This window comes from Canis lupus, chromosome 3, assembly GCF_011100685.1.
Source record: "Canis lupus familiaris isolate Mischka breed German Shepherd chromosome 3, alternate assembly UU_Cfam_GSD_1.0, whole genome shotgun sequence".
NCBI classification, from domain to species: Eukaryota; Metazoa; Chordata; class Mammalia; order Carnivora; family Canidae; genus Canis; species Canis lupus.
In genome coordinates, this window is record NC_049224.1 from 17,399,494 (window position 1) to 17,416,801 (window position 17,308).

General features: G+C 36.6%; 1 long non-coding RNA gene across 1 annotated transcript in view; it reads right to left on the reverse strand.

Annotated features, from left to right (window-relative positions):
• Positions 1–17,308, reverse strand: part of LOC102151569 — a 503,105-nt gene that overhangs the window by 188,211 nt on the left and 297,586 nt on the right. Inside the window, exon 8 of the long non-coding RNA XR_005356708.1 lies at positions 4,257–4,335. This is a non-coding gene — a long non-coding RNA (uncharacterized LOC102151569). The remainder of the gene's footprint in view (positions 1–4,256; positions 4,336–17,308) is intronic.

Genomic DNA, 17,308 nt, shown 5'->3' on the forward strand with positions numbered 1-17,308 from the left:
GATATAAAAGAAGTAGTACTCTTATTAACTGTTGGGGGCGAGGTTAAACACAAATACAGACTACTTAGAGATAATTTGGCAATATTTAGGAAAACCAATCAATTACTTCAAAATCTACCTTACAGACATAAAGATTTCTTTAGATTGCAAATAAAAATAAAGATCATCCAAATGTCTATCAGTAGAAAAATGGTTTAAAATACTTAGTCCTGGGATGCCTGGGTGGCTCAGCGATTTAGCACCTGCCTTCGGCCCAGGGCATGATCCTGGAGACCCAAGATCGAGTCCCACGTCGGGTTCCCTGCATGGAGGCTGCTTCTCTTTCTCTGCCTCTCTCTCTGCCTGTGTCTCTGCCTCTCTCTCTGTATATCTCATGAATAAATAAATAAAATATTTAAAAATAAATAAAATAAAATAAAATACTTAGTCCCATCTACACTCAAAAACAGTATGAAAAAGTATGGAAAGCAAAATGCAAATACACCAGGTACTGATGCACATTGTATTTAAAGTGAATTTTTTTTCAATTTTATGTGTACTATATATGTGCATACATATATGTAATGTGTACATCTTTCATGTACATGTGCACACACATACATTCAATATATAAAGAAATGTTCATATAAATATATAGAAAAAGATCCAGAAGAGCCCTCCAACTTGTTTCTAATAGTTACCTACAGGAGGATGCTGGAATCTTACTGCAGAAAGGTGGGGATGATGTCAAGGTTTTATTATTGTTTCTGTTGTTGTTTTTCACTTAATACTGTTATTCTTGGATATTTTTATTTCTTTAGAAAGAGCACGCATCCTTGTATTATTTTTATTTATAATTTATTTTTTTAAGATTTATTTATTTATTCATTCATTCATGATAGACACAGAGAGAGACAGAGGCAGAGACACAGGCAGAGGGAGAAGCAGGCTCCACGCTGGGAGCCCAACGCAGGACTCGATCCCGGGACTCCAGGATAGTGCCCTGGGCCAAAGGCAGGCGCCAAACCACTGAGCCACCCAGGGATCCCCTTTTTATTTATAATTTAAATTTTATTTGTCAATTACCATTAAAAAATTTAACCTAATTAAACATGTCCCAATTTTTAGTTTTACTTATAATTCCTAGCCTAGATTTCAAAAACAATTTTCTATCATTATTCCCATTGCCTATTTGGCACAAAATAGTCTGCATACATTTCAATGAAAGTGAATTGGTCCCCTTTTCTCTAGAAAGCAAACACTACAAAGATAAGACAAAATCTAATATGCACTAACCTGTACAATTTTTCTAAACTAGATGTAATAGAATTTCTTTCTCTCATGAAAACTTAGAGAATCTTCTTTCATTTGTTCAGAAATTTTGAGGCAATTCTGCCTCAATTGCCTTAGGCGATTCTGTTCAAATTCAAGCAAAACTTACAGAACTGATATGGTTTACTCAGATGGTGTAAATTATATCATTAGAAACAGCATTGGCTTTATTTTTCCCTATGAAACACCATATAATACAGGGCAACAGGAAATATGTTCTTTTCCAACCCCCAAAGTAACTATTATGTGTGTCTACAAGATCATTTAATTTATTCTTAACGATTTGAATCTTTTCTTAGGGTCAAAGTCATCTTTTATATCAACTTGCTTTTACAAATTAATGTTTTGAAGGAAACAGTAAAAGTCAAGTTGCTTGGGAGTACATTAAATTATATGCTAGTTAATAGTGTTAGAGAGATGGCTTAAAAATAAATTGTCCATAATACCTTTTAATAAAGGCACCAAATGCACTTTTTTATTCTGTGTTAAAAGCAGATGCCTATTTGGCACTGTTTGGAATCCCATTTGCCATGTATATTTTGATTAATATTATGCCAGGTAATCTGCTCTATGTGGTCTAGGTTCAGTAACCTCACTGTAAAATAATGAGCCTTCAAGAATAAAAAATATGCTCTCTATAAAGTTGCATATTCTGAGAAGCAGTGAACATATTCAAATGAAATGAAAAAATGAGGTTTTCACCCAGTAAATTTGCTCGAAGTGAAACTTACATTTCTCAATTTGTATTTAGCTGTCAGTCTGTGCACTAAAAACTGGACGAGCTATCAACCTTTTGCATATGTTTTCTATAAATACCTTTTCTTCTCTGCTTCGACTGCCATAGGACTCTGCGGAAGTAGTGGTCTTAAGGGAGCTTACGGCACCGGGGATGCAGCCAATGGCAGTGAGTTCCCACACTAAGTGGCATCTTCAGAAAAGGACGAGCACTCATATTTTATGCAATATGTAACATGATTTACCCAGGGTTGTCAGAAGAGATGAATTTCAGCCAATGCAAGGTAATGAATAGTAATATCTGCTGCATATATTTGACTTATAACCCTTGGCGTTTCGAAACAAAATTCTCCTGAGAATTCATTTTCTACGTCATAAACTTTTCTATTGTTTTTCCTGTTTGGGTTGTCTTTGGCACCAGACTTCCCATGAAAGTATTTTTCAAAATTATAAATGAAGAACTATTTTTTACAATACTCACCTAAGATTTTCTTTCCAGGCAACACTTGAAATAGGAAAGTTAGTAGTGTAGAAAATGGCAGGTTTCATGAAGTCAAAACGTAGAGAAGAGAAAAAACCCAACCAGTTGTTTGTCCATGATTATGAGAAATTTGTTATTACAATTTAATGCTCTTTTCCCTCATGAAAGAGTATCTTTTAGAAACACAGAAAAATAATTTTGCTACATTTATTTTTACATATTCAGGATGAAATGTAAAGGCTCAGCTAGCATACAGTTATCCTTTTTTAATTCAAGGTGTAACACTTTCCATTAAATATAAATATAGCTACTTCCCAGATTATCTTCTGTTGATCTAATAGACACTATGTTTTAATGGCTGCAGTTAAAGAAGCTAATGAATGGCTATTTTGCTGTTGTCCCTTGGATGACTGTTACGAGATCATGTGGGTAGTCACACATAGCCTTGCATTTAGTTTACATTTTCTTTCTTTGTCTCTCCACACACAAACACACAAATATTTTTTAGTGGTTCTCACATAATGTTAGTTACAAGTATCCGATTAATGTTTAGCATCATATTACTAATCATATATATTTTAAGATCTGCCATCCATATTTCTGTGCATAAGATTATATATTTTCAGATTAACATCCGTGGAGAGATTTCAATATTGGGTTATATTCATAAAACACAAACTAAGTGAAGGAACACCCCCTACACACAAATATATATATTATTTTGCTAAATACACATACGCTTTCCAAGAGGTATGGACTCCGCCCCTGAAACTGTGCCTGCTTTCTCCCCAGTGATTCTATTCTGAAGTTTCTCCTGGCAGATTCTTTTGAGTTCACAAAGGAAACTTGAAGCTGGCCCCTGTAACAAGGCCCCAGAGACTTTGCATTTGCAGTAGCTCCTTACATCTCAATAATAGAAAACAAGACTTGGGAATAGATATATCTTCTCAATCTTATGAGGACTGTGAAGGCTACTACTTGAATTATTCATTGAACAGGGAATAGGAAGATTATGTGACCACAGCCCACCTTTGCAACTGAACATTTTAACATCATTATAAAAAAACATGTATTACACATCTGTTATGGTGCTGAGCCAGGCACTGTGTACACTGAATTTATGAGAATTACCCTCCATAAATTTCCAGTTAAGACATAACTGAATATCTGTAAGACAGATAATGAACATCTACTTATGTAAATTATATAAATATGTCCATAAATATGTTAACCAGAGGTGAAAACGTACACACTGTATATAATTAAACAACAGTTTTAGGTTTTAGTTTTTGTGTGTTTTTTATATCAGCTTTTCTAGACCAAGAAATAACAGAAAGATTTTAATAGAGGAGGCAGAGACAATAATAAACTTCTGTATTCTCCAATCTTAATCAGTATCCAGCCCACAAAATTTATATATAATGAGCATAAATTATTTCTAATTCTACCATTGTTACCATGAAAATGTTTTGACATAGGTCACCAAGCTAACTTTGTAAGCTTCCCTAACTGAAGATAAATTGAAAAGGCAAATTAAAAGATCACGCCTGTGCTGACATTCAGGTTGGTGAGTGATTTTGCTCTCCCTATTTAGCTAAGTCATGAAATGCTGTTCTTAGGCAGACTGTAGAAGCTCTATGGCAGATGCATTCCAAGATGATTTTCATATTTTAATAAGGGATTTATTAAAAGCCTAGTAATTAAGCCAGAATATTTTTTACTCACTTACTGTTTGTTTGTCGCTCTTCTGGGCACTGGAGAAATCGAGATGACCAAGGTACAGCTTCTGCTTTCAGTGGGCTCCTAATCTAATAACCAGACAATAAGAATCAATCAAATAAGTGAATAATTATAATAAAATATTCTGCATGCTGTGTTGAGAGAATTCAGAGAACTATTGAGTCCAGAATAAAGATTTCCAAACTGTATCCCACAAGACAATCCAAATTACAGAAATAGAGGGGAAAAAAGTGGAGACTGGGAGAAGAGTGAGCAATGATGGAGACAAGAGGAGTGTTATAGTATGTGTATAGCAAATGCTATTTGCTATATTTAATATAATATTAAATTAATATTAATATATGTTCAGTATTCTAGTAATTTCTAGGGACATCTTATTCTGTATCATTCACATCAAAGAATTCTAGAAAGAGAGGAATTCTGGAAAAAGAGCATATTTCGAGAATGTTGAATAGGCAATAAGAATTTTCCAGAGAGACATAAACTCCAGATACATGAAGGACAATAATCCTCAAGCAGGGTAAATAAAAATAAGCCAATTCCTAGATTCACCATAGTCAAACATATAATGGGGGGGAAAAGATATTATTTTAAAAGCTAGTAAAAAAAAAAAAAAAGGAATTCCCATCAGAGGTACAGTGAAATCTAACAGCAACAGTGAAAGCCATAGTCAGCGGAACATTATATTTAAGTGGAAAACAAGATAAATGAGAAGAGAATTATATGTTCTGAGAAATTATCTTTCAATAACAAGTGCAAAGAAGCTTTAAATAAACAAAAATGGAGAGTTTACTAGTTTCCTCACTAAAGGAAATATTAAAATTTGACTTTAGAAAGAAAGAAAATCAACCTAGAAAAAAATAGTGAACATATGGGTAAATCTAAAATAATGTTAATGGCATCTGTAACAATAATGTCTAATTTAAGAGGTGATATATATTATATACTCCTAGGAGATAAAGGAAGGAGTATTAATAAGCACAAGTTTTAAGTTAGCAGTAATCTCAGCAAGGAAGGAAGAAGTGATTACAGAGAACATACCAAGCCTCAAAGGAATGAGTCCTATTTTATTAAGCTGGTGGTGGGTCCACAGGCATGTGTTTTAGATGTACTATTTGGAAAATCCTAAATACCATATATAAAAAATTTAAACTAGAGTGTCTCATTCTCTAACTACCCATGCTATAAACTAAGTACATTATAGCCTGTAACAATATTATGCGCTTAAATTTTCACGCTGTGTTCACTAATGTTATCACATCCCCTTTCCTCAACTATAGGATAAGCCTGCTTTACACTACTACACTGCCAGGTTCAATTATTAGACTCTTGGGCATGAAGGTCCTCAATGAGTAAGTGTCATTTGATTTACTTGTCAGATGGTGATATGCAATAACATTAAGGATACAGTTGTCTCAGCTAAATCTCTACAGCATTTTTAACCCAACTTTACATTCTGAAATTTTTAAGCTGTTAATTAACTGTGCTTAGCATTTCTGTTTTGCATATTACTCACCACTTTCTTGCCTAGATTCTGACTTTAATAAACCTTTTCATATAGACAACTCCCATCTCCAGAATGATTATGTCCTGCACAAAACCACATAAGCCCTGAGTAATTAATTTACAGTGGGGCTAAGTACTGCATCAAGTTAGTCTATTCCCTCCAAAGAGCTGTGGGCCCAAGAGCCCTTCAGTTTTACAATTTGTTGAGGTATGACAGACCTTTTAGCTGAGAAAGAAGGAGGAAGGAAGCAAGCAAGCAAGCAAGCAAGCTTTACTAAAAATAAATGCATATTTAACAACTACCATAGTTTCCACTTACAGTGTCATTTAAACCACTCTTTAGTGCAAATAGTTTCCTTCCCCTATTTTTTCTCTTTTGAAGGTTTGCAAAATGCTCTCTATTATAACTTCTTGAAATGTTTCTAATAACAGTGATATAAACTTCACTTACTGTGAAGTCCAAGTGAAAAAGACAATATTTATGAATACTTTTTCAAATTTTGTCATATAATAGACTACCATCTCCTCTGGTACACTTACAAAATTCAAAAGTCTCTAAGTGAATATCAATCAAAGATTTTAACTAGACTGACAAAACTATTAATATAGTTTTCAGAAGGGACTTTGACAAGCATCATCTTTGGATACTTAATTTATTGTCCTAGAATTTGGGGAATGTTTTACTTATTTTCTCAGAAGATGTAGGTTATACCATTTAAATAATTTCTGAACATGGGAACCTAAATCTATTTATGATCTTTATCACAATGTCCCTGTGATATCCTCAGCAAGTCTTCGATACTTCTAGGCCTATTTCTTTATGAACACAGGGAGAATTGTTAAATAAATGTGGCTTTTAATAGATAAACCATACTGTACACACCAAAATAGAATTATTTCAAATATAATAATGCTAGGCTTCTTTTTTGAACTTGTCTCCTAAACACTGAAAAAGAGGAGTCATTGGCTTTTATTATTATTAGTTTTTTATCAATATTTTAATGTGGTTGGGGCATCATAATAACAATTTAAGAATTGTATATAATCATGCTTTCTTGGGTCTGGAGCACGATAAGCAATTAAAAGCAGGCTTGTTTAGCTTCTTATTTGATTTCATCCTAACTGCCATGCAGATAGATAGCTTTTCCTTTAAAGTTGTACCCCCTTTCTCTTCCAAGATGCATCTTACACTTATTATCTGTGCTTTAAATAGGATATATCTGATACGTGAGAATCAGTAGTCTATCTCTTTCATGGAATGGATCTTAACTGAAAAATCTGATTTTCAAAAATCTTATTTCTATGACATTAAGCAAGAGCAAAGCTCTAAGGGGCTCATAATAGAATTAGCATAGCATCATTTTGGTCACTACGCAAATTCTACCGGCCAGTTTTCATCACCAAAATTAGTATGTTAATGATGAAACACATACATATGGAGAACTACATGCCTATACATATACACTGGCAGGTTGAAGGACATGCTCAGTAGTACAGTTTCACGGATGCTTGCTAATATACGGAGATAGATGCTGTGCCTGAGTAACTTGTCACTCTCTGTGGTGGTTTCTCTTCCTTCAGTGACCAGTGTTAATAGTTTGAAGCTAATGGGAAAAAGAGTTCAGTCATAACATGGACTGATTATTTCCATAGTGACCAGGATCAAAGACTATAGTCCTCAGCCATGACCAGTCATTTCATAAATGCATGCCATACTATTTTAAAATAAGATAGATAAAAGACACAGGGTCTCAAAAAAAAAAAAAAAGACACAGGGTCTCAATTTAAATGTTCTTTCCTTAAGAAAAATACCTTCTACTTTCCACCCTAGGATAAGATTTCTTTGTTATATATCCACAGCTTTACAGCTTTATATTCTTTAGCTTTCATAGCATATATAACACACGATTGCAATTACTTGTTCAATCATTAACTTAAGATTGGATTCTCAATAAGCAGTCTGAGACGGGATACATGACACAACTGATTAAGAGTGGGCTCTCAGAAGAAACACGTATGGGCATGAGGGAGAAAGACAGGGAAGAGGAGGAAGTCAAGCAAGGGTGTAGTTGGGGGTTGAAGTTTACCTTCAGTCTAATCCCACAGGGGAGCTTTGGAACATAAATTGTCCCACAGAATATATGCAGCCTTGAAGAAAGGTTATTACACGTCTAGACACCATGTCAGTCAGTCATTGCCTACGGACTACCTAAAGGCAGTAGAGAGGCAGAGGCTTAATTCCTAGGCATCTCTAAGCAAAATGGTTCCAGTATCCTTTCTATTATGAACTCCAGAGAAGGTTACAGATAGGAGATGTTAGAGCAAAATCCTACCATGGCAGTTGGAGGAAGCACACCAAATGAATAAAATGGTTCCCAGGGGATCTAGGCAGGGCACCAATGAGTCTATGACAATTCCCTTCCTTCTTTAAAAGTATAAGTTCGGGCACCTGGGTGGCTCAGTGACTGAGTGTCTGCCTTTGGCTTAGGGCATGATCCCGGGGTGAGTCCCACAACAGGCTCCCCACAGGGAGCCTGCTTCTCCCTCTGCCTATGTCTCTGCCTCTCTCTCTGTGTCTCTCATGAATAAATAAATAAAAATCTTTAAAAACAAAACAGTATAAGCTCACTAATGACAGAGGCAGTTTCAGTCTTGTTTATGAATGATACCAAGGATGTACTAGTGACTTAAGAAATACTTGTAGTAAGAATAGATAAATAAATGATTTGGTGGAAATATGGGCAGTTAACAAATCATGTTTCCACCTACTTTGAACACCCTATCATCTTAATGAGAACTGGCACTGCAGGTGGATTGAATACATTGATATTCAGGTATAATATGTGAGTGTAGAGCAAAGCCCATCAGAATAAAATATACATGATACTGTGGTGTCCAGAATTATAACCATGATTTTCCACATAATCATTATTTTCCAGAATCTATTCATACAGTATTTTGGTCAATACATTTCTTTGGTACATGAGTCAGGACATAAAATGATAGCTATTTACCTAGCACCTAGTTAAATAGAAGGGCAAACAAATCTAAGAGTCAAGGAATTTTACTAGCTTCTTATCTTAACTCATTAGCAAGCCAAAGAGGTAATGTGGGTTAGTTTATGTGATTATCTATTACTATCCACTATCAATGATTTATGGCATAGGTTTATGTATCTGCAATATTGATGTGAAACATTTTATACTGCTTTTTGTCTGGCTTATGTCATAAACGTTTTAGTTTTTCTGTATGTCCTTCATATTTATAGTAAGAAAGATACGTGCACATGTGTACATTCACATATGAATGCATGTGTAGTCTATCAGATTATTATATGTTGGTAAAATATTTTAGTATGGCATACGTTTCTTGTGTTCTTTGAATTGCTATCATTATTAAAGCTACAATGAACATATTTGAGGATAGTTCTGCTTCTGTTTAATTGAGATAAAATTTGGAATGAAAGTATAATATTTAAGTCTAGCAATTTAATTTCTGTCATATTGCTTTTCAGAAAGTCTGCACTAAATTACTAAATTAATAATAATGAATGAATACAGTAATTTCTTTTCAGTATAGCCAGCATTGGATGTTTTGGTTTTGGTTCCTTTGTTTGCTAATTTTACTATGTAAAATAATGTCATAAGAATGCTTTCTTTTACCTTGTTTTGATAAGTAGATTGGCTAATATTTACCTTATTTATCTGTCAATTTTATTGCCCCTTTCATAAACTATCTTATTATTTACCCATTAATTTATTTAGAATTCTGAATATTTCTAACAAATTTGAATATACATTACTATTAACATATTGAGGAAACTATAATCTATTATAGATTTAATTTATTATAGATTTATTGTTTATATCTATAAACAATATTATTATTTTATTTAGACTTCATCTTTTTTGCCAGAAAATTATTATGCACACATACTTTCATAACTTTTAACTAATTCAAAGAAAAATGTTATTCTACCACAGAGCTATTAATTATTCTATTCCATTACTTTCTACTTTTTCTTTTGTTTAAAGCTCATTTTTAACTATTTAATGCACCTGCCATTTATTTTTAAATAATGTAAGATGGAAATAACATTTTTTCACAATTGTTCCAAATATATTTATATAATTCTGTTTTTTTATTATGTTATCATACAATAAGAATAGGTATATAATTATTAATATTTCAGGTATCTACCTTCAATTTCACTCAATGGCTAAAACGTTGCACAAATTGTATTTTATGTATTATGTACTAAATAATATGTTTTAATGTTTGATGGAGCAGGTAACTTTTCTATTTAAAAATTTTATATATTTTCTTCTAATAAACATTTTTACAGTTTATTTTTTTTTTGAAGAACTGTATTACCAAGTTCAGATTTTTATGTAATTAAATTGGAATGTTTTGGTATACATTAGTTAAAATTTGCATTTTTAGAAATATAAAATAGTCCCCTGAAAAAATAGGTTCTACATCTTTAATAATTCACATTTTCATTTAAGTCTTCCAATGATAAGATTATGTAATTTCCATATAAAGTCTCACCATATATTAAAATTTTCTCAATATTTATTCCTAAATATTTCCTATATTTGTTGCTCTGATGAATCTCTCCTTCTTTAAAATGATATTTTCTAGCTTTGTTAACTGGATCCTAGAAATACAAGAAAACGTATATATTTACATTATGATTAGAAATATATTAGTTTACTATGAATTTACATGGATGTTTTAAATGTATAATTTCACATATATAAACACATACATACATATAAATATGCTCCTGGTCAATACTTCTCATTTTCCTTGATATTTGCATTCTCAAGAAACCTAAATGTTTTATTAAGAATTCAGAAGTATTTGTGGATCTAGGGGCAGGCTGGCGGAGGAGCAGGGGCCTCACGCCCCCCCACCCGCTCCCGGGGCAACCTTCCACCCCCCTGAGCACCCACGAGCTCCACCTGGGAGGTGAGCAGAGAACCGGGAGCTGCAGCGGGAAGGGCCTTCGCCTCTGACGAGGTCCGGGGACGGAGAAGGAGAAATGAAACAGCATCGAGGGGGCGGGCCGAGGAGCCGGGCTGGGGGGAGCCTCGGGCGGGAGAGCCCCCCGGATGCCGGGGCTTTAACGATCCGCCGGATTCTTCCCGGAGGGAAAGTGCACAGCGGGGAGATGGGGGGACCCAGGAGGGGGTGACGCCTCCAGTCCCGGGGTCACCAGGGGAGGAGGGCGCCGGGGGGAGCGCACACACCCCGCGGGGTCTCGGTGAAGGGCTGGAGCGCGGCCCGGGGCCTCGGGGAAAAGTAGGGGGGCTCCGGCGGAGGGGGCTGAGCCCCAATCCCTGGGGAGTGCTCTGGATAGATGGGGGCTGAGCCCTGATCCCTAAGGAGAGCTCTGGGTGGAGGGGCTGAGCCCCGATCCCTGGGGGGGGCTCCGGGTGGAGGGGGGCTGAGCCCCAATCCCTGGGGGTGAGGAGGCTGAGCCCCAATCCCTGGGGGGGCTCTGGGTTGAGGGGGTTGAGCCCTGATCTCCCCGGGAGAGGCGGCCCAGAGCAGGTCCAGCGGCACAGGGCTGGGATCCCAGGGCACCCGAAGGGGCAACAGCCGGGATCCTGTGCTCCTCCCAGGGGTGGGCAGAGGTGGGGAGGACCCTTTTGCCTGCGGGTGAGGGGAGGCGGAGGCAGGGAGAGCACCTGAGAGCCAGGACAGTCCACCGGGGTGCCCCTAAGCTCTGCAGAGCAGCACCTCTGCCGCCCTGGAGCACCCAGGCCAGTGCTGACCGGGAGCTACAGTAGTTACTGGGGGAGCTGTCTCCAGACCTGGGGAGTGGCCGCCGCCAGTGTGATTGTTCCTCCATGTTCCACCTCCACCGGGGAGGAGGAGGTGGGGCACCTCCCCAGGTGCACACACCTGAGAATCAGCACGCAGGCCCCTCCCCCAGAGACCTGCTGGAAGGACAGGAGAAGAGCAAGTTCCTGACCAAGCAGCACTGGAAAGCTCCAGGACCAAGGGAAAATCAAGGCAGAATAGTATATAGAACTAGAGGGTCCCTGCCCTTTTTTTTTTTTTCCTTTTTCCATTACAACTTTTGTATATTAGACTAAAAATTTCCAATATTTTTTCTCTTTTCCCACCTTAACTCCAATTTTTTACCAGCTTTTCATTTTTAAGTTTTTTCCTTTTCGACTTTCAGATTTCTATAATTACATGTCTTAGATATATTTTTCACTTCTGGGTTCCCTTCAACTTATTTGATTTAATTTTGAGAGATACGAGATATGGGTTTTTGTTTTGTGTTTTTTGTTTACCCTGCCTCATTTTGTTCTCCAATGGCTGATGTTAATACCTTCTAAAACATGACCAGCATGCACCCAGAACCAAGTGGAATACCGTGCTGGTTCATTCTGTGAGATTATATTGTCTCTTCCTCCCCATTCTGCCCCTCTCTTTTATCTTGTTTATGCTTTGGTGGTCAAAACATATGGGGCTTTCTATAAGTATTGCTGCTTTATATAAATTTGCTTTATATAAATTTGAGCATCTTCTAACATACAGAACAAAATACACTCAGAACCAAGAGGATCACCCTCTAGGACCCCTCAGGTAGACAACATTCTCTCTCCACTACCACTTCTTCACCACCACCATCCCCTAGTTCTCCCCCTATTTTTTCCCGTCTTTTTTCTCTTTTTCATCTTTATTTTTTTCCTTTTATTCTTTTTCTTTTTTCTTCTTCTTTGGGGTTTTTGGCCTTTTATTTACTACTTTGTTATTTTATTTTATTTTTTTTTAATTTGTTTTTCACTTTAGTGGTCTTTTTGTTTTATTTTTTTCAGAGCTTCTTTTTCATTTTCTGGCCTCTGACCTCAACATAATCTTCTAGGGTGGAATTTACTTGGGTCGTGGTTGATATTTTTGACTCCGCTCACTCATACAACTACTCTGCACTGAACAAAATGGCTAGAAGGAAGAACTCACCACAAAAGAAAGAACCAGAAACAGTACTCTCTGCCACAGAGTTACAAAATATGGATTTCAATTCAATGTCAGAAAGCCAATTCCAAAGGACAATTATAAAGCTACTGGTGGCTCTGGAAAAAGGATAAAGGACTCTAGAAACTTTGTTACTACAGAAACAGAATTCAGATCTAATCAGGCTGAAATTAAAAATAAATGAGACGCAATCCAAACTGGATGTCTTATTGCTAGGGTTAATAAGGTGGAAGAAACATGAGTGAAATAGAAGACAAGTTGATGTAAGCTGAGAAAAGAAGAGAAAAACAATTAATAGACCATGAGGAAAGGTTCAGAGAAATAAATGACAGCCTGAGAAGGAAGAATCTATGTATAATTGAGGTTCCAGAAGATGCCAAGAGGGAGAGAGGGCCAGAAAGTGTGTTTGAACAAATCACAGGTGAGAACTTCCCTAATTTGGGGAAATAGGCACTCAGATCCAGTAGAAAGAGGTCCCCCCCCCTCCAAATAATAAAAAACTTTCAACACCTCGACTTTTCATAGTGAAACTTGCAAATTCCAAAGATAAAGAGAAAATCCTGAAAGGAGCAAAAGACAAGAGATTCTTAACTTATATGGGGAGAAATATCAGATTAACAGCAGACCTCTCCACAGAGACTGGCAGGCCAGAAAGGGCTGGCAGGATATATTCAGGATCCTAAATGAGAAGAACATGCAGCAAAGAATGTTCTATCCAGCAAGGCTCTCATTCAGAATAGAAGGAGAGATAAAGAGCTTCCAAGATAGGCAGAAACTGAAAGAATATGTGACCACCAAACCAGCTCTGCAATAAATATTAAGGGGGACCTGTAAAAGAAAGGGAAGCCCAAAGAAATAATCCACAAAAACAGGGACTGAATAGGTGTTACGATGACACTAAAGTCATATCTTTCAATAGTTACTATGAACGTGAATGGGCTAAATGATCCCATCAAAAGACTCTGGGTATCGGACTGGATAAAAAAGCAAGACCCATCTGTATGGTGTCTACAAGAGACTCATTTTATATCTAAGGACACCTCCAGCCTGAAAATAAAAGGACCATTTACCATTCAAATGGTCCTCAAAAGAAAGCTGGGGTAGCAGTACTCATATCAGATAAATTAATGTTTATCCCAAAGACTGTAGTAAGAGATGAAGAGAGACACTATATCATACTTAAAGGGGCTATCCCACAAGAAGACCTAACAATCATGAATATGTATGCCCCTAATGTGGGAGCTGCCAAGTATATCAATCAGTTAATAATCAAATTAAAGAGATACTTAGATAATAATACACTAATACTGGGAGACTTCAACACAGCACTTTCTGCAAATGACATATTTTCTAAGCACAACATCAACAAAGAAACAAAGACCTTATGATACACTGGACCAGATGGATTTAACAGATATTTACAGAACTTTACATCTAAACGCAACTGAAAACACATTCTTCTGAAGTGCACATGGAACTTTCTCCAGAATAGAGCACATACTGGGTCAAAAATCAGGTCTCAACTGATACCAAAAGATTGGGATTGTCCTCTGCATATTTTCAGACCACAATGCTTTGAAACTAGACCTCAATCACAGGAAGAAATTTGGAAGAAACTCAAACACATAGAGGTTAAAGATCAACCTACTAAAAGATGAATGGGTCAACCAGGAAATTAGAGTAGAACTAAAAAGATTGAGGGAAACTAATGTAAGTGCATATACAACTGCTCAAAATCTTTGGGATACAGCACAAGCAGACCTAACAGGGAAATACATCACAATACAAGCATCCCTCAAAAAATTGGAAAAAGACTCAAATACACAAGCTAACCTTGCACTTAAAGGAACTGGAGAAAGAACAACAAGTAAAACCTACACCAAGCAGAAGAAGGGAGATGATAAAGATTCGAGCAGAACTCAATGAAATAGCGACCAGAAGAACTATAGACGGGCACTGGGTGTTATTCTGTATGTTAGTAAATTGAACACCAATAAAAAATAAATTAAAAAAATAAATAAATAAATAAATAAAAATAAAAAATAAAAAAAATAAAAAAATAAAAATTGTTATTAAAAGAAAAAAAAAAGAACTATAGAAGAGATCAACAAAACCAGGGGTTGGTTCTTTGAAAGAATTAATAAGATAAACCCCTAGCCACCCTTATTAAAAATAAAAGAGAAAAGACTCAATAAAATCATGAATGAAAGAGGAGAGATCACAATCAATACCAAGGAAATACAAATTATCTTAAAAACATATTAGAGCAACTATATGCCAACAAATTAGGCACTTTAGAAGAAATGGATGCATTTCTGGAAAACCACAAATTACCAAAACTGGAACAGGAAGAAATAGAAAACCTGAACAGGCCAATAACCAATGAGGAAATTGAAGCAGTCATCAAAAACCTTCCAAGACACAAAAGTCCAGGGCCAGATGGCTTCCCAGGGGAATTCTATCAAACATTTAAAGAAGAAATAATACCTACTCTACTAAAGCTGTTCTGCAGGACAAAAAGGGATGGAATACTTCCAAACTCATTTTATGAGGCCAGCATCACCCTGATTCCAAAACCAGACAAAGACCCCACCAAAAAAGGAGAATTATAGACCAATATCCCTGATGAACACAGATGCAAAAATTCTCAACAAGATACTAGCCAATAGGATCCAACAGTACATGAAGACGATTATTCACCATGACCAAGTACGATTTATCCCCGGGACACAAGGCTGGTTCAACACTCGTAAAACAATCAACGTGATAGATCATATCAATAAGAGAAAAACCAAGAACCATATGATCCTCTCATTAGATGCAGAGAAAGCATTTGACAAAATACAGCATCCATTCCTGATCAAAACTCTTCAGAGTGTAGGGATAGAGGGAACATTCCTTAACATCTTAAAAGCCATCTACGAAAAGCCCACAGCAAATATCATTCTCAATGGGAAAAACCTGAGAGCCTTTCCCCTGAGATCAGCAACAGGACAGGGATTTCTACTCTCACCACTGCTATTCAACATAGTCCTAGAAGTCCTAGCCTCAGCAATCAGGCAACAAAAAGAAATAAAAGGCATTCATATTGGCAAAGAAGTCAAACGCTCCCTCTTTGCCGATGACATGATACTGTACATAGAACACCCAAAAGACTCCACCCCAAGATTGCTAGAACTCATACAGCAATTCGGCAGTGTGGCAGGATACAAAATAAATGCCCAGAAATCAGTGGCATTTCTATACACTAGCAATGAGACTGAAGAAAGAGAAATTAAGGAGTCAATCCCATTTACAATTGCACCCAAAAGCATAAGATACTTAGGAATAAACCAAATCAAAGAGGTATAGGATCTATACCTTAAAAACTACAGAACACTTCCGAAAGAAATTAAGACACAAAGAGATGGAAAAATATTCCATGCTCATGGATTGGAAAAATAAATATTGTGAAAATGTCTATGCTACCCAGAGCAATTTACACGTTCCATGCAATCCCTATAAAAATACCATGGACTTTCTTCAGAGAGTTGGAACAAATAATCTTAAGATTTGTGTGGAATCAGAAAAGACCCCAAATAGCCAGGGGAATATTGAAAAAGAAAACGAGAGCCAGGGGCATCACAATGCCGGATTTCAGGTTGTACTACAAAGCTGTGATCATCAAGACAGTGTGTCACTGGCACAAAGACAGACACATAGATCTGTGGAACAGAATAGAGAACCCAGAAATGGGCCCTCAACTCTATGGTCAACTAATATTTGACAAAGCAGGAAAGACTATCCACTGGAAAAAGGGCAGTCTCTTCAATAAATGGTGTTGGGAAAATTGGACGGCCACGTGCAGAAGAATGAAACTAGAGCATTCTCTTACACCACACACAAAGATAAACTCAAAATGGATGAAAGATCTAAATGTGAGACAAGAATCCATCAAAATCCTAGAGGATAACACAGGCAACACCCTTTTTGACCTTGGCCACAGCAACTTCTTGCAAGATACATCTATGAAGGCAAAGGAAACAAAAGCAAAAATGAACTATTGGGAGTTAATCAGGATAAAAAGCTTCTGCACAGCAAAAGAAACAGTCAACAAAACTAAAAGACAACCTACAGAATGGGAGAAGAGATTTGCAAATGACCTATCAGATAAAGGGCTAGTATCCAAGATCTATAAAGAACTTATTAAACTCAACATCCAGGAAACAATCCAATCATGAAATGGGCAAAAGACAAAAACAGAAATTTCACCAAAGAAAACAAACATGGCCAACAAGCCCATGAGAAATGCTCCGTATCACTTGCCATCAGGGAAATACAAATCCAAACCACAATGAGATACCACTTCATACCAGTGAGAATGGTGAAAATTAACAATTCAGGAAACAAATGATGTTGGAGAGGATGTGGAGAAAGGGGAACCCTCTTGCACTGTTGGTAGGAATATGAACTGGTGCAGCCACTCTGGAAAACAGTGTGGAGGTTCCTCAAGAGTTAAAAATAAAGCTACCCTGCAACCCAGCAATTGCACTACTGGGG